General features: G+C 59.1%; 1 long non-coding RNA gene across 8 annotated transcripts in view; it reads left to right on the plus strand.

The window, feature by feature from the left end:
* LOC107150025 overlaps window positions 1-6,942 on the plus strand; it is an 11,996-nt gene extending 5,054 nt beyond the window's left edge. For all 8 annotated transcript variants that reach the window (XR_007341944.1, XR_007341947.1, XR_007341942.1 and 5 more), the window contains one exon: window positions 181-6,942. This is a non-coding gene — a long non-coding RNA (uncharacterized LOC107150025). The remainder of the gene's footprint in view (window positions 1-180) is intronic.
* Window positions 6,943-12,567: the final 5,625 nt, after the last annotated feature.

Raw genomic sequence — 12,567 nt, forward strand, 5'->3', positions numbered from 1 at the left:
CGTGAGGCCCTGTCTTTAAATAAAATACAAAACAGGGCTGGGGAGGGGGCTCGGTGGTCCCTGAGTTCAATCCCAGTAACCCATCCCACCCCCAAACAAAACAAGGCCATCCCTGCAATTCCTGAGGCTCTCACTGGGATCCTGGCTAACACCCCCCACCCCTCCCTGCTCCCCGGCCAGCCCCCCAGCTCCTCCCCCACCGCCATGGGAGCCCAGACGGCAGCCTGGAGTCAACAAAAGGGGGGAAATGCCTCCCTGAGCCACCAGAACCCGGGAAAGCACAGCCAGGTGCTCACCACCAACCCAGAAATACCAGCTCAACACAAAAACACCAAACGCCCTGGTGGACGTGCCAGGCTCCCAGAAGACGATGGGTGACATCGCCAACCCAAACACGAGGCGCCGCCAAGCAGGAGCGGGGCCGTGCAGCCGTCCTGCCACCCCCCGCAGACCCCCGTGAGTAAGTCCTCCGGGAAGGGCCTGGGTCGGAACTTCCAGGATGTCTGTCTCATTCCCCAAAAGCCCCGGGGTCACATGTGCGCCTGTTGTGAATGACCCCGGCCCAGGGCTCCAAGGCAGAATGACGTCATGACCTGGGAAAGCAGCCCCTAAAAATAGACACTCATGAGGGCTTTTCTCTTCCGGGCAAATGAAAATGACAGAGACATTTGGAAAGTTCTAGAAACTCGTATACAACAGCCAGGGCTCAGGTCCAAACCTTGGCCGCTCGAGTGTGCACCGACTCTGGCACCAAGGACAGGATCCCTGGGCACCGCCGTTCTCTGGTCTATAAAATGGGGACTCCCGGGAAAGCCCACGGGACCAGACAGGATGCTTTGCAAACAGAAGAGAGTCGTATTTCAGGGTCAGAACCCAAGGCTGAGACAGCCGGCCGCCTCCACCCAGGGCAGTGCGTGATTGATTGGCAGCTGTCACCCCGAGGCGTCCTGGCTGGGCTTGGCGTGGCCCTTCTGCCTCACTGTTGTGACACCTCGGCTCACAGGCTTCGGCAAAGCCCGTGAAGCACAGTAAAAATGTAAAAACGGTTGTTAAAAGTGTCCATAAAACCCGCTTCATCGTCCTCTTATTTTACGGAACAAATCACATTCCAAACCACTCCAGGGAGCAGGACTGCAAAGATAAATGTCGACAAGTCAAGTCTCTTTTTTTTTCCCCCCGACGCAGTGCTAACCACCCAATTTAGAAGTCCCCAGGCATCTCATGACTGAGCCGACAGAAGGCAACCTGCAGCTCCTGAGTTCTCGCCCTGCAGGAGGCCCGAACCACCTCGGCAGGTTCCCACACACTGGATTTTCCCGGGTCCCGTGACAGGTGGCATTACCATGCCCATGTCACAGTGGGGGACACCGGGGCCCAGAGAGAGACTGGTCAGGGGAGGAAGCTCCTCCGTCCTCGGCTGCTTATCCACTGCTGATCCGCGTACCTGCTGTGGACGGGGCTCAGCACCTCCCCTGCCCCACGAGACATGGCCCGCTGGACGGCACAGTGACCCGTGCCCTGCAGGGCCTCTGCAGACACGACAGGGGCCACCCTCGGCCACAGCAACAGGGCCTGACACTCACGCCCACTCCTCTAGAGCCACCAGTTAGAGCTCCCTGCCGGAACCCGTCTGGTCCACGTCCTCGGCCCAGTGAAGGCGCTGGCCGGTGTCTCGTCTGACCTCCTTGCCGGGGTCCCCTGGCTTTGCATGGGTGGCCTCCAGATGTGTGTGGACCTCGGGGTCTGCAGCTAAAGCTACTTTCCCACGGTGGTCGTGGCATTGAAACTGAGAATTACAGAGGTCACTCGGCTGGGCCCCCACTCAGCAGGCCTGGTGTATGTCCTCGACCACCGTTAAAATCAAAGGGCTCCTTCAGAAGAAGTGAAAGCCAGACACTCCGGGCCTCCCACCTTCTCCAGCTGCTCCGAGGACCCCAGCGTGGGAAAGCCAGTTCCCTCCGGCTTTCCTGGGAGCAGGAGAGGAGGGGACAACTTGAACCCCTGTGTGTCCGGCTGCTTGGACAGGAGCCTGCAGGGAAGGCCAGGAGCTGCAGAGGCCCCGGGGGACTTGGACGGCCAGGCATCTCAGTGTGCGGGGACCAGGGGTGGGGCGGGGTGACACATCTGGAGCTGTCACTGCCCGAACTGGGACAGCACGGGGCAGACATATGCTCTCCCCCAACCCTTGGCAGAACACGGTGGCGGGTTCCAAGGAGAGGCCGTGGTCAGACGGCCTGTGCCAGGACCCCAGCCCTGCTTCACAGCTGTGTTAGGGGACAGAGAGGAGAGGTCGGTGGGAAAAGGAGGTTAAGAGAGTGATCCTGTAAACTGGCCCACGGTGCCGACTCCCACATGCTTTCTTTGCCAAAAAGCAATTTACCTGCATGCAGCCCTGGCTGGCCTCAGTGGACAAGGATATTCCTCAGCCAACTGCAGGAGAAATGCAGGCCCCAAATAACGTTGAGAGGAACCCAGGTTACCCAGAACGGGGAGACCTTGGTGACCAGATCCTGAAGCCCTGGGAGGTCAGGAGAGTTCCTCCCAACCAAGAAATCTGTAAGCATGGATGGTTAAGGATCCAAGTAGAACCGGTCAGCACAGGCCAAGGTGGGTGACCTAGAGTGGCCATGGCAGAGGGGACTTGAGAGTCTGATGTCATCCTGCTGTCACTCACAAGTCAAGAGGTGGACCTGCTCAGGACTTGCTGGAAACTTGTCTGGGATCCCCCATAAAACTGGAGAGCCGGGGAAACACAGTGTCCCTCTGCTTTCTGAGAGGACCCACTGTCTCCCTTGAGAGTGTCCCCTTCCCTTGTCCTATCCTTCCCACCGGGCATTCCTGTTACCCCAAGCAACGTGTCTGGAATCTTCCTGACTTGATGGCATCAATCGGGGTTTGAAGGGCGGGGGGGGGTCTTTGCACAGTCTCTGTTTCCTGGAAGTCACCAGCTCTGTAACAGCAGGGCAAACACGTCCCCCACCTCAGCCTCAGTTTCCTGATCTCAAAGATGGACTGATAATATCGACCAGCTAAAGGTGGTGGGGTGTGGGCGCCTCTGCTTGTGCCCACAGTGGGCAGCTGTGAGCTGACGTCATCCGGCAGCTGCTTGGACAGCGCCAGACCATCCTTCCACCAGTCAGGTTGGAAGTGCTGCCCAGTACCCGACCGCCTGGATAAGGTGACCAACCCTGCCCGGAGCAGCAAGCCTGAGGAACCCTGGGTCGCCAATCATGATCCCAAGTCACCCCTTCAGTCCTGCTCCCTGCGATCACCTCTCAAATGGATCCCCTGCCCCCAGACCTTTGTTTTCGTCTGTTTCCAAGGGAACCCAAACTGAGGAGAATTAGAAATCACAGTCAGCTTTAGGCCATGTCAGAGGAGCATGTCCCAAAGGCCTGGTGTGTCATTATCTGTCTGCAGTCCCAGGGTGACAGGCGCTGGGAAACCTGGCTTTGAAGGGGTCTGTCTGGGGACCAGGCTGCTCCTAAGGGGTCGATGTGCCTTCAGTAAGACCCCTGAAAACGGACCGAGTCCGCCTGTAGATTGCTGTCGCCAAGCCGAGTTTTGTTCAGAATGAAAACTCCCTGGAGGGACGTAATTCATCAGGCCAGTGCTCGGATGCAGAGAGCGGTGGGTGGCCACGGTCCCTGCTGCCCCCGCTGCCCTGTATGTCCTCCGTGCCAGGGGGACACCAGGAAAACAAGAAGCATGCAGAAGGACACAGCGGTGGACGTCTCCAGGGCACCCGCTGTTGTTACAGGATGTCCTGACGCTCACGCAGCTTTTACATAAACAGCTGTCGGCACGTGACCTTGCGTCAGACCGTCCCCGAGGTCTGCAACAGATGTGTGCTGTGGGAGGAACACGGCTCCCGGGTGCTCCGAACACGAGATGACCGTGGCGTTCCACGACAGAGCCGGAAGGGCTTCCTCCCAACATCTCTCCAGACCCGGCCGGGGTCAAGGGCATTTTAAATTCAAGTGCTGAGGTGTGACTCATTCTTGGCCCAGCTGTGCCTGGGCTCCCTACTGACCCAGATGAAGAGCCCTGCAGGACAGCCAGGGACTCAGGGGTCAGGAGCCAGGAGAGCTCGCCACAGGGCATCGCCGCCTGTGCAAGAGACCTGAAAATAGAGCAAAGGACTTGGGATCCTGAAACGCCCTCTCCGTCCTCTGCGGATCCGGCTGAGATGCTGCGTCTGCTGCAGAGGGTCTGGCCTGAGATTCAGCCTGTGGAATCAGCTCCCACTTCCGTGAAATCAGAGAAGAGGGCTAATTTCTCCAGACGCTACGGTGATCTCTGTACTGAAAGATGTTTAATTAAATAAACACATTCTGAGAGACCTACTGAAGGGGACTGTCAGCACCCAGCCCCGTTAGCAAGAGGCTCGGGGTGTTAGTCCTGCCACGGCGGCCCCTGGGGATGAGCTTGCCCAGTGCTTCTCATTGTAGGGTTTGAGAAGCAAACAGAACATGCGTACGACCCTGACCACGGCCTGGCAAATGATGCTCTACGGAGGAGCCTCGACCCGTCTATATTGAGGGACAAATCGGAGTTGTTTTTATATTTGCAACAGCTGCTCTCAAGAGCACTCCGGGGACACCCCATCACTCCTGTTGGCTTCCCCAAGGGCCAAGTCTTCCTGAGCAGGTTAAGAGTCTCCCTTGATCTTAAGGCTCACTTGAAAGCTTCAGTCTCATATCAACTTAAAGTCGTGGGTACCCTTACTCAGGGAGGGCCTGGGAGCAGAAGGCAGTGTCCCTGACCCTGGGGGATGCGGAGCGACTCGCAACGCAGGCTCCTCCTCTGCCGCCCAGGGCTGGTGGCAGGCCCCTTGCCCATCGTTGATTCCGGGCTCTCTGTGTGCACGTCCCCGGCTCCTCCGAGGCCTGGCTGTTTGTGGAGGCTCAGAGCACGCCCACAGTTCTTCCGTCCCCTCCCCTTGGGTGACAGCCAGCCTTAGTGATTCATTTCCAGGGAACAGAACGTGGCAGCAGTTATGCTGGGTGACTCCAGATCTGCTCTGGAGAACGTGATCCAAACACCACCTGGCTCTGTCTCTGGGGACACCGGCCCTGGGGACCAGCCACCGTGCTGGGAGGCAGCCAGGTGTGGGAAGACACGTGAGGTGGTTGAAGCCATGGCTCCAGCGAGGGTCCCGGCCAACGCCCAGCAGACACAGGGGCGGGGGACCCGGGGCGGCTCTGCCATGTCGCTGACTGCAGCCCTGACTCACCCAGCGAGGTGCAGGGCGAGCGGCTCACATCCGTGACCAAGAGTCTGGTGGCTGGTCCCTGCTCTGTGGCCCTCTGGAAACCCCAGGGGGCATGTCCCTGCCCAGGCCACCCGCTCAGCTCAGCGTGGGCTGCTCTTCTCCCAGCCCAGGCCCTGCCCTGCCCCCACCCAGGCTTCGAGGCTTCCTGCTGCCAAGATCCCTCCGAGGAGAGCATCCCACCGCCTGGCAGGCACCTGCCTCCCCTCCATCTCCCATCCCGTCTCCATGCCCGGGAGCTTGTGGGCTGCAGCTGGACAGCAGTGGCCCAAAGAGCCCCTGGCAAGGCAAAGGAAGGATGGCCTTCTCTGTGGCGCTCTGATAGGACACGACTCCCCGAACACAGACTTGTCATCTGCCCCCAGTGGCAGAGCAGAGAGTGTCCCGGTGACAGAGGGGATTCTGCCAAAGGCTCTGCCCACGGCCGGGCAGGGAGGCGGCGGTGTCCATTCTTCCGCAGCTCCCAGAACTTGGACAGAGGAGCTCCTGGCCCCGTGGGTGGCACAGGTCCCTGGGGCTGGGCTCCGGCCAGGGGAGCCAGCAGACTTGGGCTGTGCCAGGCCAGAGGCACATACTTTAGGTGTGACAGCCGCAGTCAGCGTCCGTGCACAGCGCTGCTGAGGCGGCAGGACAGCTCCCCTGTCTGAGGGGCCAGGAGGGAGATGAGGTCCAGAGCATGAGAAGGACGTGGCCAGGAGAAGAGACAGGGGCCACACATAACAGGCAGAGGGACGGCACATGCCAGGGAGGTCACAGCATCACCAGAGAGGGTCAGCCGCAGAGGCCAGCCCCCAGCCCCCGCCCGTCACCTTGGACTTTCCCGCCCTCAAGCCCAAGCCGGCCAGCATTTCCCATCACACACAGGTCTGCACCCCTCGGTCACAGAGTGTAGAAACTTTTTGACTCTTTGCCAATATGAGAGAGTCGAGGGACTTCCAGCAAAATCTGGACTCGGTTAGCAGGGATCGCAGCCTCGTCCGGCTGAAAGGTGATTGATGGGTCCCACGGCCGGTTTTTAGGACAGTAATGACCGGATCCTCCTCCTCCTTGTCATCACTGAATGCTTGTTGTGAACAGGCGAGGAGCCCAGGGTTCGTTGTCCCCACGTGTTAGACTTGGGGTCTGGCACAAGGAAGCCGGGCACACGAGCCAGAGATGGCCGCACAGGGTGTGGCCGGCACCTGGGTCCCCTTCCTGCCCGTAACACTTGGCTTGGAGTTGCTGGTGGCTGCCACCTGAGAGGGGGCACATGCTCCTGTTCTTGTTCCCGTCACTCCCGATGCCTGTCCCAGGACTAATTCACTCACTGACATGATCCCTCCTGAGTTTGAGACCTTCTGTCCCAGGCAAATCCCGTCCCAAGAAGAACAGGGTCAGGAAAGTGAGGAAGAGTAGTTCATGGCGACCAGGCTCCAGACTGCTCTGCGGTGTGGACGATGCTTTCCCACAAGATCCGGTCACCTGAGCCACACCAGGGGGACCCCCACTCATGCACCCCACCTTCGAGGGCCTTCCAGACCCCAAGGGGGAAAGGGGCTTTCCCCTCCCTCCACCAAGGGTCTCCTCGCCAGAACATCTACGTGGGGGCTGTTCTCCAGGACAGAGTGTTTGAAAGTGTATCCCAAAGAGCCCCAGCTCCTCAAGACATTAAAGTAGGTTTCTAGAACATTCCGAGGGTTGGAGACAGCTGGTATTGTAGGCCTGGCTTCCCAGAGGCTGGCCCTGACCCGGGGAACCATGTCAGAGGGACCCCGTGGGGAAGAGCTGCTCTCAGTTGTCACAGAGGTCCCCGCTGGGACTACATCTCGGTCATTGGTCCAGGGTCGTACATTAGCTGGGAACGTGGATTTTTTTGGTTTTAGGATTTGGGTTGTGTTTTGGCTCCTGGTATCAACTCTCCAGCCTTGGGCATGCTAGGCAAGTGCTCTACCACTGAGCCATGTCCCCACCCCCTGCGGGAGGGTCGAGAGAGCTCGAGGAGGACACGGGTGGGACAGAAGTGGGCAGGAGGGGTCTGCGGGGCCCGTGGAGCCCTGCCCTCCCCAGCCATCTTAGGCGTTTCTAAACCACACGGGGAGTTGAGGACGTTTCCTGCCCGCAGGCCCTTTTCAGAGTGTTTTATGGGATCTTTAGGACCTTGGAAAAGGACAGGCTACCCAGCAACCACTGGCCGTCTAACTGTGGGACTATTATTTCTGGAAGGCCGACAGATCCCACTTGGGGACAGACCCCTGCTCCTCAGCACCTGATGGTGGGAAGAGGAGCACAGGAGGAGATTTCTCCTGACCTCAGTTACACACTGCCCCGAAGTTCTCAGAAAACCCAGGGGGCGCCGGGTGCAGCTTGGTGGTGGCGCATGCTTAGCGAGCACCAGGCCTAGGTTGGCTCCCCAGCACCCAAGAGAAAGCAAACAGAAGAAAGAAAGGCAGCCTGGGCCCCAGTCCTCCTGGGGCCTCCCCAGCACACGGCCTCCTCCTGGCCTGCACCCTGGGTGCCCAGAGTGGGAGAGCCGAGGACCCACACCTCATACCACACCTCCACGGCCGGGTGCCTCAACAGCCCCTGGGGCTTCCCAACAACGGCCTTTCCAAATTTAACAGAGTCAGCCGTCACGGCTGGCTTTCCTGGACGAGTCAGGGTTCCTGCCACCTTAGCAGGGGTGGCTGCACTGTTCTTCGCGTCTGGCCTGTTGGGGACTCGTGCGGGTGCTCAGCCCGACACCATGACTCCCGATAAGGTCTATCTACCTTACCTCTCTCTTTACAGCACCGATCGGACCACGAGTTTCTGTAAATTAATATTTAACATTAGTGTTTAGCAACCAGCTCACAAAAATGCCTGAAAAATTCACAGTGGCTCTTGCAGGCTGGCGCAGGCCACCCGGGCACATGGCTACGGGGGCGGGCTTGGAGATCCCTGCCTGAGGAGAGCACTTGGAGACCTCAGGACGCCCAGCCCTTCGTGGACTCTGGAAGGACCCTGGTCCCTTCTGCACTGGGGAGCAGACAGAGGAGGGAGAGGGGTCCACATGGTCCAGGGAACGACGTCAGAGCCTTGCCCTCCTCCCAGCTCCACCTCCCGGGCCCCCGTCCTGTGCCTCACACTGATGAAGGCTGCCACCACCGCGGCCCCACGACACACGGCGTCCCTGTCAACTCCAGGCTCTTAATCACTCTCTGCAGCTGTGGGGCCCACCCGGCTGGGACTGTCTTATCAGAGCCTGGTGACAGCCACAGCACGTCAGGAGAGGAAACGGATGGGCCTTATCACCCTGCCTGCTTCCGCGGGAAACGTGCGCTTGGCTCCCCGCAAAGGGCTGGGTCTGGACCAAGGGAGGACAGACAGGTCAGCAGCCTGGAAGCCTGAGACGGGCAGGGGACCAGCAGGGCCCAGGGAGGAAGAACGTCTCCATGCTTTCGAGGCTGTGGCAGCCCGGGTGGGCTCGCTGTTACCCTCGCCCGGCAGACGGGGGGGGGCGGGGGGGTGAGGCTCGGAAGTCCGCGTGTCTTGGTGGCGCAGGAGAGAGCAGGACTCAGATCCAGGGGGTCCATCAGCATCGATGATGGAGCACTGAAATCTTCTGCTGTTGTCCTTAACGTTTGGCCCTTGTCCCATGTCACCTAGACTCTCAGAGCCTCAGGGGGTGCACCCAGGACGCTCTAGGCCTCTCTTGACCTCAGTGACCCCCGAGCAAGGGTGGCCCTCTTTGCAAGACTGTGAGTTGCTTTTGGAGCCGAGGGAGGGGGGGACACAGGCAGGGCTGGGGCTGGGAGTCACCATTGAGGGCCAGCGGGAGCGTGGCACCCGCACCTGGCCCGCGGCCTCTTGCTCACTTCCAAGTGGGGAGCACGGAGCGGGAGGGCGCAGCGCAGGGCGTGGGCACCTCCAGGCACCGCGGCCGAGTCCCTGGATTCCCAGAGACGAGCTCATGCGGGGAGCTGCGCCCCTTGTTCCCATGGCAACCAGGCCTAGGCCCTTGCACCAGGAACTGGGGCGGGGACAGGAACAAATGTCAGAGGTAGAGATGGTGGCTGCTGTCACGTCGCGGTCCTCCATTATCCAGACGGTCCCCAGAAGTAACCATGGCAACAGGCCGTGGGAGCCCTCACTGAGAAGATGTTTATCCTCCCCGGTGGGCGGGGCCCCCAGATGGCCAAGCCACGCCAGGGCCCCCCAAAGAGGCAGCTGCCTGCCCACACTGTGTGGCCTTCTCCGGCTCTCGCTCCCGGCCTCCCTGGGCCAGACCCCAAGTCTAACTAGCTTGGAGGCCCTGAGCCAGCCTCGCGTCGAGGCCTCCAAGCCTCTCGCTGCTCATCTGTGAAAGGGGACAATAGCTGTGCCTCGCAGGACTTCGAAGAGGATTAGAGGAGTCTGCAGAGCATTTATGGAAAGGTCCAGATGGTAAATAGTTTAGGCTTCCGGAACAGTCTCTGCAGTTACCGTACCTCGCCACCGGCCCAGTGATGGCTGACGTGACAAGATGGAATCAATGGATGTGGCTGGTTCCAGTCAAACTTATAAACACAGGAGTGTCTGGATTTGGCCTGTCAGTCATGCCTTGCTAAGCTCTGGTGTCAAGCACCAAACACAGCACCTGGCACACAGTAGGTGCTCAGTAGTATCGAGCTGCGATTATTATCGCCACCGATGAGCAGGAACTCCACCAACGCGAAGCTGCCTCCTGTTCCACTCGTCATTCGAGGCGGGAATCGTGTCCCCAGTCCTCATTTCTAGTCACCAGGGCATGTCACCACACTGGGACCTTTGTAGAAATGCAGAGTCTTGGGCCTCCTCCCAGACCCAATGGGCCAGAATCTGCATTCGGACACGGTCCCAGCTGGTGTCCACTACAGCTAAAAAGCCTCGTCGGATGGGTCAAGCCCTCCCGCTGGCTAACACAAGCCATCTCCGGGGGGGGGCCTGCTGCTCACTGTCCCATCCTTCCCGCCCCAGTCCTCTGTCCTTGTCACCATTCCCAGCTGAGGGCCCAGACTCCCAGGATCAGCCTGGCATCTCGCAGCCCAGAAGCCACGCACACCCGCCGGGCCCTGAGCCGCGCTCCCCCTAGTGAGATGGATTTTGAAAGAAGGGTCGGGAAAAGGGACGGTCAGACATGCCACTAATGCCTTTCTAATTCCACGGGGATGATATTTCAGGTGAAAACAATTTTTAAAATGATTTCAATGCTTTTCTTTTTTTAATGTGGCTATTAGAAAATTTTAACGGCTAGGTGTGGCTGGCATTATAGTTGTCCTGGTCTGGAGGAACGTGGGGTGGGCAGGATTGTGGGAGCAGCTGCCTGTGTTCTGTTAAAAAAAAAAATTCACCCTGACGCTGACGTAGGCGGAGGAACACTTTATTCCAGACGACTGCGATCGGGGTCCCGCAGGGGAGGAGAGGTCGGACTCCAAGGACAAGTGGCGATTCTATGGTCAGTCAGGAGAAAGAGGGTCAGTGATGGAGACCTGTCCAGAGGAACTGTCCAGAGGGAGTGGGTGCTAAGATAACCCAACGGGACGCTTGCTACAGGCGGGTCCAGCACTTGCTATATACCCCGGGGGGTGGGGAAGAAACCCCAGCTATCAAGGTCCAGGGTGGGCTGCTCACCAAGTTCACTGCGCACGCAGGACGTGGGCTGGACACCATGGGCCTAGTCAGAAGGAGGGCTCAGAGGAGTCTGATTGAAGTCAGGTCAAGGACAGAGTATTTGCCAGTTCAACTCCTGGTCTGCCACTGTCCAGCTGTGGGGCCTGTGGACGCTGGTCACCATCCCCTGCAGCAGGTGGTGACCGCAGCAGTGGGCGCTTTGAGGGTGTGAGCCCGAGGCACCAGGTGGGCTCAGCAGCAGTACCCGAGAACACCCACCCAGGTGGTCATCCTTCTCCCAGCATGCCGCGGGCCGTGGGTACTGGGAGCACTGAGCCCGCAACCTGCGGCCTGGACTTGCATCACTGGAAACGGCCTCCTCCTGACTCCCATGCCTTCCAGAGTCCCCAGCAGCTGTGCCCTGCCCCTGTCACAAGGAGCTGGAGACGTCTGTAGACCCCACGGCTCTCCTGACCCCAAGGCCCCGCCTGCCCAGAAGCATGTCATTCTGTCCGGGTCCCACAAAGCTAGCACACTGGTGGCCGCCCCTGCCTCTCCCTCGTGGACAGACTCACTGCCCACCAAAGGCCCAGAGAGGGAAACTTCCCAGCTCCTGAGAACTTTTGGAGCCTTCACCGACCTCCGAACTGCAGAATGAACTTGTGAGTACGGAGGTCCCAAGGTCCTAGTGGGTTCCAAATCGTGCTTACGTGTGCACCTGCTCCCAGATCGAGATCCTCAGCCAGCGACCCCAGGCTGAGTAAATTACACGAGAACGTTTGTTGTGGGCAGACGTGACAGGCCAGGACCACCGGCCAAAGGTGGACCATCCAACATCCGTCGTTGTTGGACACGGGGCAGGCGGCTTCGACCTTCAGCAGGAGACTTGGAATTCTCCAGAGAGGGGAGAGATGCGTCTCTTTCCCAGCAATCTAGCTCATTCTCTCAGACAGGCCTCAAGAACGCATCCACCCGGAGACCGCCGAGCATGAACCCAGCCTCACGTGGGTGAAACCGGCCTGGTTTATTGGACCCACATGTACATTTTGGTGAATGGTCCAGGCTCTTATCTTCAGGAAAGTTTTTTTCTGAGAAATCCTGGGCCTAACAAAGTAGCAAAGAACCCTCCCTATTGTTCTCCGGCCCCACGTTTGCTCTGGCACTGAGAACGGAGCTGTGGTTCCCAGATCGTAATGCCCAAGAAGCATCCAGAACATCTGTTTAGAATGCAGGTTCCGGGGTCTGGCCCTCAAGTTTAAAAAGCCAATAAAGCAACAACCCGTGATTTTAAAGATCTTAAAACAGAATAATCCAGGTGTGGCGGTAATTCTAGCAGACCTCCCCCCTGGACCCTGCAGAGCTGTGGGAACCCAGGTGAACCAGGCTTCGGGTCTGGCCGGGCAGCTCTGTTGGCCTGCGGAGGCCAGCACAGGGTTTCTCTCCTCCCTCGCTGCCCAGGCTAGTCTGGAAGATGATTGGAGCGTGTGATTGTTTCCGGTGCAAGAAATTTGTTTTGATTACACTTCATAAAACAGCTGGACGCTGCTGTCATCTACTGTGGTGATCAGAATAACCTGGCCCCGGTTCCTGGCTCCAGCCTGCCCCTTTGTCCTTCCCGACATTTACCGGTCCAAGGCCCTGAGGCCGAGGCTGTCAGGTCTGCACCCCATGCCCAGGTTGCGCCAGGAACCGCGGGAGAGCTTCTGTTT

This window comes from Marmota marmota, unplaced genomic scaffold (genome assembly GCF_001458135.2).
Source record: "Marmota marmota marmota unplaced genomic scaffold, marMar, whole genome shotgun sequence".
NCBI classification, from domain to species: Eukaryota; Metazoa; Chordata; class Mammalia; order Rodentia; family Sciuridae; genus Marmota; species Marmota marmota.